This window comes from Aplysia californica, unplaced genomic scaffold, assembly GCF_000002075.1.
Source record: "Aplysia californica isolate F4 #8 unplaced genomic scaffold, AplCal3.0 scaffold00270, whole genome shotgun sequence".
Classification (NCBI taxonomy): domain Eukaryota; kingdom Metazoa; phylum Mollusca; class Gastropoda; order Aplysiida; family Aplysiidae; genus Aplysia; species Aplysia californica.
This window is the reverse complement of record NW_004797540.1, coordinates 449295-456406: the sequence shown is the minus strand read 5'-3', so window position 1 is coordinate 456406 and position 7112 is coordinate 449295.

Below are 7112 nucleotides of genomic sequence, written 5' to 3'. Positions count from 1 at the left end.
TGTATATCAATCTTACAATTTTTTTGGCTACCTAGATTTCTTTTTTCCTTTTTTGTGGTTTGTGCTTAAGGCTACCTTGATTCCTTGAGGATTTGTTAAAGAAGAATTCAAAGCACTTTTTTTTGCTGGCCATTTTCATCAATTTTTTATCCAAAAGAAAGGTGGGGGGGGGGCTTGTCTGGTCCTTTCTGTCAGTTTGAAGATACAAAGCGCCCAGTTTTTAACCACGTTTCTCAAATTAACAGGAAAAGAGGTTACACCACACCCCCTTTTTCCTTTTTCGAGAACAAAAACCGAGCAGAATCTTACACAAAGCGTGTAACTGACTATGTGTGTTGTTGTTTTATCGTGGCCCAAGCTTGACACGTGTCATACACTTCTCACATTGTGGGAGGTTTTTGTGGGGGTTTTTACCCAAAACACCAACATCCTTCGTCTTCGCTCTCGTTCATGCCCGTAACCGTGCTCATGGCAGAGGAGATGATGACATTATTGTTCCACTGTATGCCGTTTGCAAGAACGTTTGACAGAAGTTAGAAATCTAGCTGAAACCACATTCCATTTATTATTGCATTGTGCGTCATCATTTTGGGAAGTTTGTCCAAGCTGGAAAACACATTTGCTTCTTTTGTTGAAAATGAGTCTCATTGAAGCGGTTGAAAATCTGTCAAAGTAAACGCGAGCCCTCCTTCCACAGCTTTGTCTTGACCTACTCCGCACATCTATAGTGCGGTCAAAAATTCGTGGCACAATGTATCCTCAAATATCTCATTAACGGGTGAATCAATGTCACCCATACTTTGCACAGCAGTTTGTATTAGTTTGTCTAAACTTGTTCACATTTTTCCACAACAACTGAGGCTCGATTAAAACATTTTTCTTCATAAATTTTTACAAAATACAATAAATCTCAATCACGCGGAAAATGTGATTGTTCACAGCTCTTCCAGCTTCTTGCACAAATTTTGTATACGCATTATGGGTTACGTCACAGCTCGCGAATGACACTTTTTAGTGGCAAAATTTATAGGGAACACAATTTTTGAGCTAAAGGTTCCCTAAACATACGTTCAATAAGCATAATGTTGCGATTAGAAAAACAAGATAGATTTGCTTTTAAAAGCGATATTGTCCGAGCTGTAAACTTTTAAAAATCTATAGGAACCATCGACTTGGGTTTTTTTATTAGTATTTATCAAGGCATTTTCTAGAATACAGTGGGCAGGAGTTCGAAAAAATATTCACCTGTTTAGACAAATTGATATAAGTCATTGTGCGAAAGTTGGAGAATCTATGTTCAATAGGTAAGGAGATATTTCGCCAAAAGTTGCGCCATGCATTTTTGACCGCACTGTCATGTCTCCACTTTGAAAGGGGCCAAATGTAGGTCACGGTGGCGTTATGCCCGAGAGCTATTTCTAAATCTGAATTATTGAATGTGTGACGACACGATGGAATCAGGCGCTCGTCAGTTGGGTTGTTTGGTTTTTTTGGACCTATTGAGGAGTTATTGGTACCATCTTAAAGCTTGTTTGTGTTCACAAAAAGGATTTGCTCGGTGTCATTTTTTAAAGTTAGAATATGAATATTAAAAATGTTTGAAGTCTTACGATGAAAATGAATAAATTGTGAGATCTAGTAGGTTGTAGAACACAAGGTGTGGGAAGTTGGAGGAGAGTGGGGGGGGGGGGAATTGCGCAAGTTTTATTTTGTTATGCAACGGCTTAGTCAAAAACTTCTTTGTCTCTCGTGGCCATATAACCGTCAACACAGCTTTCCCAATGACGGGACGGAGACAAAGGGTTAGGGGCCACTTAGTCTAAATAACCCTTTAGGATAGAAAAGGTTTCAAACAACGCAGGCTTTAATGTTTTCTTGATATTTTGACAAAGACTTGATAATTATAGTTATCGTTTCATTGTGCTCCTGTTTAGCTTTGACAGAGAAAAAAGAGTAGGGGGGGGGGGATGATAAAAATCCCTACACTTCCAACACGGCTGTATTTGATGTCCATGAATTTCACTATGGTATCGGTTACGTGTTGTTGTTTTTTATCTTGATGGGGATGTCTAAACAAGCTATTAAAATATTTTTTACAACAAGCAAAATACCTGGAACAAGTGAATTCATTAAATCTATGATTGTCTCTATAGGTCATTGATTTATTTTGCGTTTTTCAAATTATGGGAAAAGAGTTATACCTCAGAACCAAGTTTGTCCTAGGAATTTTATGTTTGTTTGTTTGTTTGTTTGTTTGTTTCTCTCTCTCTCTCTCTCTCTCTCTCTCTCTCGCTCTCTCTCTCTTTCTCTCTATCTCTCTTTCTTTCTCTCTCTCTCTCTTTTTTTTGGATAACTGAGGTAAGTCAGTTGTAAAGGTTGGTTGAACTCAGAAACATGGGAAAGTGGCCTAAAGGGCTTCATAATCCTTCAGTGTCCACGTAATCGTTTTGACAACGTTCCCAATAACTGGACAGAGACAAAAGGTTATCGCCCCTGTCCACTCCCGCCTTTTGTTGTCCGCGACAATGGACGGTTGGTGACGGCCGCGTGACGTCTCGGTCAAGGCCTCCGGGCGGTAAGGATTAAAAAGTACAAGATTTGAATGATGTAACCAGATTAAAAAAGGACTGACTGACAATACCCATTATGATTGTTCATTCTCTATCCCACATGGTCATTTGTGAAACTTAAAATATGTGATCTGATTGGGTGGTTGGAGAACCGGTGACAACGATTGGCTAATGAGCTTTTCACGTGACTCTCTCCGGCCGTATAAAACTCCAACGTAGGTTCAGAGTGTCACTTCATTTTCATTTTTCAAGAATTGCGAGTGTCTAGTCCACGTTTTGTTATCTGCACTGAGTGTTGTAAGGAAAGACGATAATCTACAGACCAATATCTTTATCGACGTTGTTCTGTGTTCAATTTCCTTCCACACTGAGACTTTCACGTTGGATTATCTGACTCACATTGGACTGTATTATCTACAAAAGTGAATCTCCCCCGAGCTGCTGTTTGAATTCAGTGTATGAAACAAGGACGTATTTACCAGCGTTCTGTTGAGTTCTGAGTACAACGACAAGGAGAAAAACGTGTGTGGTTTTCCGAACATTGGGAGACTTTCCTTTTGGACTACTCAGCTCTTTCCCGGCTCTGTGTCGCTGCCCCGTGGAGTACTTTGACCGGCATCGCCACAAATATTTCCCCGACATGGCCGCCCGGATCTCTTCTCTCAGACTGTCCCGTCATACAACAGGACCTGCCTACGTCACAACTGGCCAGTGGGAAACTCCTGGTCGTTCCCCGGTGTACAACGGCTATCTCTCCGCCTCACAGAGGTTCCAACTAAAGACGGCAGATAAAGGAAGCGTGAAGACAGCTGCTAACGTGATGGAGTTTTACATGTCACTTCCGCACTACGAGAGATATGACTTCATCAACTCTGGCCGCTTGTTCCCCCCAACACACCCCGCTCCTCGGTCGCTCGCCGTGCACCCAGATTTGTCAGAGTTTTCCTGGTTCACACCCAGGGAGTTATACCTTCCCTATCCTGAGTCAAGAATGTATGGACGCCACCCACCAACCGCCTTTCACACACATGCACGCAGACAACAGCCGCCAGTCGGCTTTGACTCACGTGCTCTTCGCTACCAGCAACAAACCCCTCTCTACGCCCGTGTCCCCGAGCAGCAGCCGCTGAGCCAAACAGACACACAGGTCCGTGAGCAAGAGCCCCACTCGTACCGTAGATGGAGGTCACTCGTGAGGTCTCGCCTCTCTGCCGACCGCGGCTCGTTGAAGCCATACAGCAGCTCACCCAGACACCTGCCAGCCGCCCCAGACACACGTGGTGTCCCCGTCATCCCTGGAACAACGGCGTCCACTCGCAGTCAGGACAATTCTCTCCTCACTTGTCACGTGACCACGCCCCTCCCACCGACCCACGTTCCCGCCGCCCTCGAGACCCGACCCCTCCCCCAGAGGTTGGAACTGGAGACCACACAGGACAGTGGTCCTTGTCAAGTGTCCCAGCTGTTATATCTTCTCCACAGCCCGTCCATCAACGTCCGTGACGTCATCCTCAAAATCCAGACTTTGGAAGTGAGCACACGTCATGACCTGGCCAGTCTCGCCGCCGCCATCCACGAGCGAGCTGTCACTGACCACGAGAGTGGCCCGGCCCTGGCCTCACTGTGTCACGCACTCACTCACACCACCGCCAAACTCAGTGGACAAGACCAGCGGACCTTCTCTTACTTACTGGAAAGACTTTGTCAGCAATTGTTCCACGAGGGTCCAGTAGACAGTGGCTGGACAGGATACAAGTCAAGTGGTCAAGATGTGCGTGAGGCGAGGAAGCTTCACCGTCACAAGTTTCTGGGCAACGTGAGATTTGTGGGACATCTGTATCTGTCAGGTGTCATGACAGAGATCATCCTCCACGACTGTATCCAGCGCTTGTTTAGGAACAGAAGCGGCGAGTCCGTCGTTTGTATTTGCCAACTCCTCACCGTAGCGGGCGCTCGTCTGATGGAAGGAGCCAGGAGAAAAGACGTGAACATTTACTTGTGCAAGTTACAGAAACTGCCGTACCCGGGAGTCATGGGGGAAGTCTCCCGTCTGCTGGCTCTGAGAAAACACGGCTGAGTCTTCACAAGGTACTCACACTTAGTGCTACTTCTTGAACGTTGGGGAAAACTGTCACTAGACTTTAGCCAGGAACAATTTCCAGATATCTGAACGGTCATTTGGTGTTGTTTCTGTGTGGATAAATATGTATACCACTAAAGAATGTCTGTGAGCCTACTCGTTGACTGTCAGGTCATATTTAGATTTGTGAAATTCTGATGTGCAAGACAGAAAGTGTGCTGTATACAGCTGATCTTTGGCTGGCTCACCCAGGAATTGTACATTCTATAAGTGTTTGCTTGCCTTGATGGGCCGGTTCTGATGCTTGTCTGTGTTCTAGTCATTTGTCAATTTGTCATGTTATGTTATTTATTTAAGTTTTCCTGCATTTTCATTTTTTTAAAAAAAATTATATCATCATCATCATCATCATCATCATCATCATCATCATTACTATTAGTAGTAGTATTTATATTATTACTATCCTTAATATTATTAATATGATTATTAACATTAATATGACTAATATTATGTTATTATGATGATTATTATAATTATTGTCATTTTAGATTTTATTGTTATTATCCTTTTCGTATTACCTTACCGTCATAAATAATATTTTTAGTTTTTTAAATTATTATTATTACTCATATTATTAGAATTATTACTATTACTATTCTTATTACTATCATCATCATTACTATTACTATTATTTGGTTATTTATTCATTTAATTATTCACTTGCTTTATCATTGTTCATGTTTTTCCTAATAAATTGTCAATAAAAAATACCCCCCAAAAAAACAAAAACCCAAATGGTTGTACAGTTTTTGTCGTGTGTGTGGGTGTACAGTTTTTGTCGTGTGTGTGGGTGTACAGTTTTTGTCGTGTGTGTGGTTGTACAGTTTTTGTCGTGTGTGTGGTTGTACAGTTTTTGTCGTGTGTGTGGGTGTACAGTTTTTGTCATGTGTGTGTGGGTGTACAGTTTTTGTCGTGTGTGTGTGTGTGTGTACAGTTTTTGTCGTGTGTGTGGTTGTACAGTTTTTGTCGTGTGTGTGATTGTGCCAGTCCTTCCAAAGGAGACAGGAGCAGACAGTGACGTCACACAAGGGGGTCATTGGTGGGTCACACTTCTTTCTTCTCCTACTTTCTGTATATCTGTCAGGCTCTGCTTTCTGTCTATCTCACCCATCTGGCATGCTCATCTGAGAACTGAATGTTGATGTTATTGTTGTTGTTGTTGCTGTTGTCGTTGTCGTTGTCGTTGTTACTGTAGTGGTTGCTGTCGTCGTTATCTCGTGTTGACGTTATTACTATTTTTTCTCCTGTTGTCGTTGTCGTTGTTACTGTTGTGGTTGTTGTTGTTGCTGTCGTCGTTGTGTTGTGTTGACGTTATTGCTATTTTTTCTCCTCTTGTTGTTGTTGTTGTTCCTGTTTTTGTCTTGTTGTGGTTGTTGCTGTTGTTGTTACTTCTGTTGTTGTTACTGTAGCTGTTGTTGTTTGTTTGTTCTAGGTGTTTTTATTGTCTTTGTCATCTTCATCGTATTGTTTGTGTATTGTTAGAAGCGGTTTCAATTATAGTTTATTAGCTTAAAAAAAAAACCTTGGCAGTCTGATTTGGTATACTGGGATATTGTACAGAAGACACTGGATCGAAGTCCCTGTGGGACATAATTATCTCAAACTTTGGTCGTTTGTGAAGTGGAGAATAATGTCAAACTTCTGGCTTGGTCCTTTCGGAGATGGACGACAGAATCACGGGTTCTGTTTCTTCAATGACCTAGAAGTGTTTAGCTATAACATGGGCGACAGAATCACGGGTCCTGTTTCTTTAATAACATAGAAGTGTTTAGCCCGAAGCTGCAGCCATCTATAACAAAGTGGGAAGACGAAGTTTGTACGAGTGTTGTTGATTGTCCAAAGAGGGCACGACATGGTCCAGGCGTTGTGGTTGGTTCATCAGGAAATCTTGGCTGGAAACTACACACAACACCAGCTGACCTAGTCTGTCGTTTTGTCTTGTCTTTTCTTGTCTTTTCTTGTCTTTTCTTGTCTTTTCTTGTCTTTTCTTGTCTTTTCTTGTCTTTTCTTCTCAAACTGTGTTGGGTTGTTGTTTTTTTAAAGACACAGGGACAATCCTATATCTGTCTATATAACTACTTAGCAAGTGACTGGGTTAAACGGGGTGCCCACTACGGACGGGATCAGCCGATCGCCCAACACTGTCGCCTAAAAAACAAACATGTTTGTTTTAAGTTTCAAGCGATCGAGTCGGGCGATCGGTCCGATCCAGCCGTAGTGGGCACCCCGTACCGACGCTTTGTCACAAATTTTTAGTCGGCCCCTCACGCTGTAGACGAGACGTCATAATCCATTGACCTGTATTACATGTATTGTGAGTCCCTTCAATGACTGTTTACGCAAGTCGACGCTTGTGGAACAATACATTTTCAGCTGCTGGTGAGGGAACCGTGTAGCCCCCC